The 8,526-nt window shown below is 41.9% G+C and overlaps 1 pseudogene; it reads right to left on the bottom strand.

The window, feature by feature from the left end:
• Positions 1 to 337: 337 nt before the first annotated feature.
• On the bottom strand, positions 338 to 2,224 carry LOC136306588 (ornithine decarboxylase-like; annotated as a pseudogene).
• Between the last annotated feature and the right edge of the window lie 6,302 nt (positions 2,225 to 8,526).

The raw sequence follows: 8,526 nt of genomic DNA, 5'->3' as shown, positions 1-8,526 counted from the left end.
GTGTATCTATGGTATTCAATTTCTTCTTCTTCTTTTTTTAATTTTCAAGGTACTTTATTTTTAAAACAAGTCACAACACGGAGCTTCTGGCCCATTCTGCCCACGTACAAGCTACAAATGCTTGCTCTGCAGCTGAGGGGCACTCTTTAGTAGCATGTTTGAAAACTGAATAAAAATCCATATAAAACAAATATTTAAATAGTTTCCATAGGTACACGGATAAGTGTGACCCTGGTCTCCTAGCCTTCCATATTGTTCCGTCTGTGCCCACCTTACTTATGACAACATTTCAAAACTAGCAATAATTAAGTTAAATGGTGCCCCTGAATCCCTTAATTCAAGCTCCACATGCAGTGACAGCTACAGGAACAGCCTCTAACACATTGATGCGGGCTGAGGCACAGGCCGCCGGGTGGCGCTTGATCCCACTCTCCCATGCACAGGACACAGGCAGGGCGCTGATGTCCTGCTCCTCCACGCCGGGGCCGCCGTCCTGCTTCTGGACTTGCTGCATCAGTTGCCTGGGAGACAGAAGTGTCATATTCAGAAACCTGGGGTCACCCACACTGAGCAGCTTCAAATAACTTATTCATGAACCGACTTCCTAGGTTACTGGCATTAGGCAACAATTCGATATATCTGAAGCAAGCATTTCTTCAGAACCATCTTTTTGGTAATAAAGAAACCACAGGTCACGTGCATTCGTTAAATAACATTGCTACATAGAGATAGCTTAACCAGTCTTTTCTAAAATGGTTGTGCATCAGGAAAAATCTGAAAATACAAATCACTGTTATTGGAGATTTTTCTCCCCATCCATTTATATTTTCCAAATTTTCTAGAGCATCTCTTCTTAATATGGGGAGAAAATAAACTCTAAACACTTTCATCCTGCGCAAAATACTTTCTTCCGACTGCATTGAGACACGAGGCAGCACAAACCCAGGTCTGTGCCTTCCCCCACACACACACACACGCGCACAGTCACTAACCACGTAGGCCCCGACATCACATAGTGGATGTTGGCCTCTGGAAGCCATTGAAGGTGGAAGTGGCAGCCATGGTGTAAGCTCCCATGTTCTCAAAGAGCATCCAGTCCCCCACGTGCATCTCGGGCAAGCCACAGCGCTCGACGATGCGGTCCAGGCCGTCACAGGTCAGTCCCCATGCTGGACGAGTAGTACCTCTCATCCGGTTTGGGCCTCTTCTGCAGAAGGGGTTTCACATGGGCATGATCATAGAGGATGCAATTAAACGACCCATACACGCCATCATTCACGTAATACATAAAGGTTTTCTCGCTCAACTCCTTCTCATCATCAGAGCCTGTTTGCTCCTTTAACACCAACTTTTTGGCAATGATGTTAACTGCAAGCGTGAAGGCTGATGCAACATAGTCTCTGTCTGGCTCAGCGATGACTGTCACTCCCGAGTCTGATGGAAAGTACTTGTCCAGGGCTGGGTTGATGACACTGGCGATCTCTTCAAATTTAAGCTTTACATCCTCAGATCCAGGAAAGCCACCACCAATATCAAGCAGATACATGTTGCAACCAACCTCAGCCCCCATGTCAAAGATGCAGCGGGCATCCGAGATGGCCTGCACAAAGGTCTCGGGGTCAGTGCAGCCACTTCCCACGTGGAAGCTGATACCGATGACATCAATATTTAGCTCTTTTGCCCGTTCCAAAAGAAGCCTGCTAGTTTTGAGTGTGGCACAAAATTTAACACTGAGACAACAGACTGCTTTGGAATCATCGGTGGCAATCCGCAAAACCAACTTTGCCTTTGGATGTGCCCTGGCAACTTTCATCAGCTCGACTTCCCTATCGAACGTCATCATCCGGACTTCGTTATTGGCAGCATATTTAATGAGACACTTGTTTGCATGGATTTGCATAGATGATCCTCTCTGGAGGCGCCCCAAGACTCTGCACCAGTTGTATTTCAGTCTTGCTGGCACAGTCGAACCCTGTTCCGATGGCAGCGAGGGTCTTCACTATGGTCCTGCTGTCGTTGCATTTGACCACATAAAAGGGGGTGATCCGAGGAAGAGCTTTAACCATTTCAGATGTTTCTTTAGGATGTCTCCCAGGTCCGCAACATAGAAGGCATCCTTATCATCGGAAGAAGAAACTTCGTTAATTTTTTGGTCCAAAATGTCCTTGGCAGTAAAGCTCTCATCAAGGAAAAGGCAGTCAAATTCATTACTGAAGCTGTTCATGGTTTCTGGCTGTTCTTCTTAAATGCAACAAACAGGAAAACTAAGATGGAATTTAAAGAAATGATTGCCAGCTTTCCACAAAGGCAGTCCTCCAAGAATTCCAAGTCCTGCGGAAGATGGGTGCTTGCTCTCTCCCGGCAGCAGAAGCGTCCTGGGCCAGCTCGTCCGCACCTCTGCTGCACCTGCTACCCGGCTTGCCGCGTGGGCCCCGCCGCAGGGGCGCCTCTTCGACCCCGTGGGCCGCCCGCCCCCGCCTCGCTGCCTCCCGTGGAGGACCGTGGCCCGAGGTGGCACCGCAGCACTGGCAGAGGGGCGGCGGCGGAGGCTGAGCAGACTGACCTTCAATTTCTTCTTGATAGTATTTGAGAGTGGTATTTTTTAAAACGCTAACAAAAGAACAACTTATAAAAATAGAAAATTTTAAAAATACAATAAAAAATTTTAAAATTAAAAAAATTATGGCAAGTAAAGAAGAAAAACCACTGGAAAAAAAGGCCGAAAGCAAAGAAAAAAAGAAAAAACAAAACACACACAAAATAAGAATAAAATTTTTTTAAATTAAATTAAAAAAGAATAAGAAGAGAAAAGGAAAAATGGGGGGAAGAAAAATAAATTTTGGGTTTGAGAGGTTTCTTCCTGTAGGTGTCACTGTATTACATCTTTTAGTTCTGTGAAGTTCCTGGGCTGGTCACTGGGCTGTAGCTGTCCCAAGGATGTAGGCAGGGCCGCAGTCGTGCTGGTGGGTCAGGTGTGTTGTGAGGGCTTTATGGCTTCAGCTTTACAGCTTTGGTTTTCCTCCTTTACAGCTTTAACAATGGCATTCTCAGGCTTCCAGGCACGCCTTCCTATGTCTCAACAGACCTGGGGACCGGTTGTGGAGCACCTCTGCTCTTCAGGGGAGAAGGTTGCTCTGGAGAACTAGATGTAAGTTTGTCTCTTCCACTCTCCGTACCACAAGGTGAGGCAGGCGGGATCTGGGAAGCTGGGGGCTGCACTTTAGCTTTCTCTGTCTCTTTCTCTGCAGGCTATAGGCAGACCACAGGAACATTGGCCATGACCCCATGCTCAGTCCACTTTGGTTTATCTCCCACTCTGCCTCTGTCTCATTACTCCTCCCAGCAGAAGGAGACCCAGTAACTCTGGGTTTCCCTTTCCTTACCCTCAGACAAAATCCAGAGAGTCCAAGATTCCCTCCTCCCCATAAACCAGCAGAGCGGGGGGAAAAAAAACCCAGTCACTCCAGTTTTGTTTCCTCTCTTCTCCAAAGCCCATTGCAATTGAATTTTATCTTCTGCCCTCCTTTTCACCCCATCTCACCTTTAGTCGTTTCAACGTGTAGATCTCCCTGCTGTGCCAGTGAGTCCTGCTGGGGTTCCTTTGCTGCATTATAGTTGTTCAATTTGTTGAAATTTTAAGGGGAGAAATCAGGACTGTCTCTCATGCCGTCATTACTCTGACATCATCTCCAATAATCATTTTTTAAAAGACAAAATAAATGTTATCAGGGCTGTGAAGAAGCTGAAATCTTTGCATACTATTGACATGAATGCAAAATATTATAGCCACTTTAGAACAGTCTGGAAGTTCTTATAAAAGTTAAATAAAATCATATGAACCAGGAATTTCACTCCTAAGTATATCTGCCAAAGAACTGAAAAAATAGATTTACACAGAAACTTGTACACATATATTTATAGCAGCATTATTCGTAATAGCCAATAAATGGAAACGACCCAAATGCCCATCAACTAATGAATAAATAAACAAAGTATGGTATATTCATACAATAAAATATTATTCAGCCATAAAAGGAATAAAGACTTGATGTATGCTACAATGTGAATGAATCTTGAAACATTATGCTAAATGAGAGAAGCCAGTCACAAAAGACCACATACTATATGACTATTTATGTGAAACGTCCAGAATAAGTAAACCTATATAGAGAGAATGTAGATTAGTGATTGCTAGGTTTAAGGGTAATAGAGGGGATGGAAATTGACTACAAAAGAGTACAAAGTGTCTTTTGAGGGTGATAAAAAAGTTTTAAAATTGTACTGATGGTTGTACATCATGTGAATATACTAAAAATTATTGAATAATATACTTTACTTGGGTGAACTTTATAGTATGTGAATTATATATCAATAAAGCCATTAAAAGATACACTATAAAAAAAGATACACTATATTGTTTAAAATTCAAAGGTAATCAGAGTATACAGAACTCTTTTATTTTGGCAGTTCCCCAAAAAGTTAAACTTGGAATTACCATATAACAATTTCACTCCTAGGTATACACGCAAGAAAATAAAAACACATATCCACACAGAAACATGTACATTCATATTTATTACATATTAATAATAGCCACCAAGGAGAAACAACCCAAATGCCCATCAACCAATGAATGAAAAAATTGTGATTTATACAGATGATAGAATATTATTCCACCATGAAAAGAAACAAAGTACTGATAAATGCTACAACTCAGATGAACCCTCAAAACATGAATGCTCAGTGAAAGAAGACAGACAGAAAAGGCCACATATTATATGACTCCTTTTATATGATATAGCCAGAATAAGCAAAAATCCATAGAGATCAAAAACAGATTAGTAGTTACCAGGAGATGGGGGAGGAGAAATGTGAATGATGACATAATTGGGTATACAGGTTTTTTTCCCCAGGTGATGAAAAGTTTTGAAATTAAAGGAGGTCTGTTTGCACAACATTGTTAATGCATTAAATGACACTGAATTGTACACTTGAAAACAGTTAATTTTGTTTTGAAATTTTATTTCAATTTTATAAAAAGAAAATACTTGATTATTAAACCTCTCTTCATTAAAACAAGTATTTTACAGAATGATAACATTAAAACAACACCGAGGTTTAGCATCTCATTCATTCAAAATCTATCACAGACATGTATAAAATTAAAGTACAGTAGAAAAGAGTTTATAGTCCTTTAGATAAGTTTTTTAAACAAATTTTATTCAGTTCTTCCAAAATAATGTATCTGGCATGTTGTTCCAACATCTTAAAATTATTATTAAAGACAAAAGTGCTTGTATATAAAAACATATACTTTTCTGGAGTGTGTTGACATCACAAAGATTACTTGAGATCTCACTTATTAAGATGTCATTTACTGTAATTAGCTCATTGCTAACATGATGTAGATGTTCTTACTTAACTGATATGTCTGGATCTAAGATATGATTAAGTAAAGTCCTAGATAGCATAGATGAAAATTTTTGAAAGTGGCTAGAGGGTGACATCTGGAGGGGTCTGGCAGTGAGGGTCTGGCAGTGGCTGTGGGCAAAACATGAGCAGGCCGTATATTTTAGTCACCTCAATTGTTAAGTTTTCCAGGCCACCTATCAGATAGGCACCTATTATACATCTCACACCTGAATAAAAATTTACACTGATTTTGGAATCCAAGTGTCATAACCAGATTGACATTAAGTATAATTTTGTCAACATGGGTTGGCTATTCTCATGTTATCATAGCAACAAGTCAAATTCAGGGAATCTTATACCTCAGCTTCACCACGTTTCTAAAATAGAATGACTATAACCTATAATTGAGCACCATGTGGGATCTGGTCGGAAGCTAACCCTCCCATATACACACACCCCTACAAACTACCCTTGGTTCCCCCTGCAACCTGGAGATCCACAACTGAAAAGCAAGGCCCTTTGGCAGAAATGTCAGAGGATGAAGGCTGTGGAGGCTGGGTAATGGACTTTGGCATAATTTTGTAAGGGATTCCACTGTTCAGTACTGTAAGCATATTTTGGAAGAGGGACAAAGTACAGAACCAGCACTAGATGGTCACATGCCTTTGGCCCAGTAAATCCTTTATTCTGTGGGGCAGGGACCAGCAGCAGGGGATCCAGACAGGGTCTCTGAAAGTGAGGTCCAGAAAGTAAGGGTAGTACTGCCTCAGGCTAATGTTCAGCACACTCTATAGAGTTTTAATAGTTCCAATGACCACAGGTTCAAGAACCATTTCACTTAGGATTAGCTTTAGCAGAATGAGTTGCAAAGGAAAGGAGCTGAATGGGGAAAGTCAAGTCATCAACCTATCCCAAAACAAAAGGTATGTTACACTTGGATTCTGACAACCAATGTTTCTGAACTTCTGCTCTTGTACCTCAAAAACCCAATGCACTGCTCGGCTATTTGCCCAGGAAGGTCACATATACTGCTCACAAAAATTAGGGGATATTCAAAATGAATATAAAGCGACAAAATACCCCCTAATTTTTGTGACCAGTATATTAAATGCTGGGTGTAGATACGGTAAGGACACAGGAAAAGTTCCAGCCAAGAGACAGTGGGTGAGTCTCTTGTCCGCCTCTCTGTCAGCTCCTATGCATGGCAAATGCCTCAGGATAAAAGATGTATCAGTTCACCAGCATATGCTCTTACATTCTCCCTTTTCTCTCAAAGCAATTCACTACCTTGTTGGGTCTTTGATGCTGTTAATAGATGTTTTCTATATTTTGTCCAGATATTTTAGTTTAGTTTGTGAGAAATTTAGGCTGAATTATAGTCAACTATTACTGGAAGTAGAAATTCCAACATGGCTTTCAGATATTTATTTTTTGGCAATTGTATTTCAGTGAATGGATCCCAAGTAGAACTTTAAGTTTCCTGTGACCAGCTTTGAAAAGGCATTATTTAACAAATGCTTACTGAGCATTGCACTATTTGAAACATTAGAGTAAAAAATAAAAAAGATGCAGTTTTACCATCTAAAGAATGTATAGGCACCCTGGCTGGCTGGCTCAGTGGTAGAGTGTCAGCCTGGTGTGTGGAAGTCCTGGTTTCGATTCCCAGCCAGGGCACACAGGAGAAGTGCCCATCTGCTTCTCCACCCTTCCCCATCTCCTTTCTCTCTATCTCTCTCTTCCCCTCCCACAGCCACAGCTCCATTGGAGCAAAGTTGGCCCAGGCACTGAGAATGGTTCCATGGCCTCCACCTTAGGCACTAGAATGGCTCTGGTTGCAACAGAGCAACGCCCCAGATGGGCAGAGCATTGACCCCGGTGGGCAGGCTGGGTGGATCCCATTTGGGCACATGCCGGAGTCAGTGTCTCTGCCTCCCTGCTTCTAACTTCAGAAAAATACAAAGAAGAAAAAAAAGAATGTATAATCTTGAAGGATTCTCAGACGTGTGTGTCAATAATAAAGGACTAAAGGAGGAAGATGAGATACAGAAAATGAATGGAGGCTGGAAGAAACAAGCTGAGATTATAGATTGGAACAGAAATGCCATGTTTTGCGAGGACTATTAATCAATGGTCTCACAATGGTAGGTCACACACTGAATTCAGCCCACAAGCGTGTTTGATTTGGCCCACACAGTGTTTTAAAAATAGGAGATTTCCCATTTAAAAAAGTCTGGATTTCCATCTTCTGAAAACACAGAAGATCTGGCAACTGTCTTCACTGCCAACTGGCAACCATCAGCTGGAGCTAAGTAGAAGCTGCCTCCTTAGGGAGACCTTAATTTCTTGAGCTCACCACATTTCCCATCAGTCGTCCTCCGCCATCCCTCACACCCCGCCTGCTTTCTTCTCTCAGTCTAATGAAAGTGCAGCTTCCAGCCCTTCTCGTTGGAATCAGATGGTGAATTTTAAGCCTCCAAATTATCACCCTCTATACACAGACATACACACATACACACTCACATTTTAACTCTAATTTTTTAAAAGACTTTATTTATTCAATTTTTTTTTCAGAGAGGAGAGAGAGAGAGAGGGAGAGAAGGAGGAGGAGCGGGAAGCATCAACTCCCATATGTGCCTTGACTGGGCAAGCCCAGGGTTTTGAACCAGCGACCTCAGTGTCCCAGGTCAACACTTCATTCCACTGTGCCACCACAGGTCAGGTTTAACTCTAATTTTTATATAAAAAATCTAGACAATAAACCCTCACCACCACCACTGTCAGTCATTTAAGTATTCTTCTGTAGTTACTTCCTCTATGTGTTTATCCTGTCCCCCAAGAGATGAAGACAAGTATTTGAAGTCTCACTATTCCTTGTTCTCCCCAAAATAAAAACAGAACCAGCTCTATATTCCATAAACTATTAGTGAAAGAAGAGATTACAGCTTGCCTGGAGGAGTGATAAATGGGAAACAACGCTGCATGCAGGAGTGGAGAGAGGTGAAGGCTCCCAGCGCAGAGAGGGACCACTCTTTGCCAACCTGCCATCTGGTCTTCCAATGCCTCCATTACCTTTCAAGTACTTCCTGAGGATATACTCTGGCTTTCACAATTGGA

The sequence above is a fragment of the Saccopteryx bilineata genome, chromosome 5, assembly GCF_036850765.1.
Source record: "Saccopteryx bilineata isolate mSacBil1 chromosome 5, mSacBil1_pri_phased_curated, whole genome shotgun sequence".
In the NCBI taxonomy this organism is placed as follows: Eukaryota; Metazoa; Chordata; class Mammalia; order Chiroptera; family Emballonuridae; genus Saccopteryx; species Saccopteryx bilineata.
The sequence above is the reverse complement of the archived record's forward strand: the minus strand, read 5'-3'. Positions and strand labels throughout refer to the sequence as shown.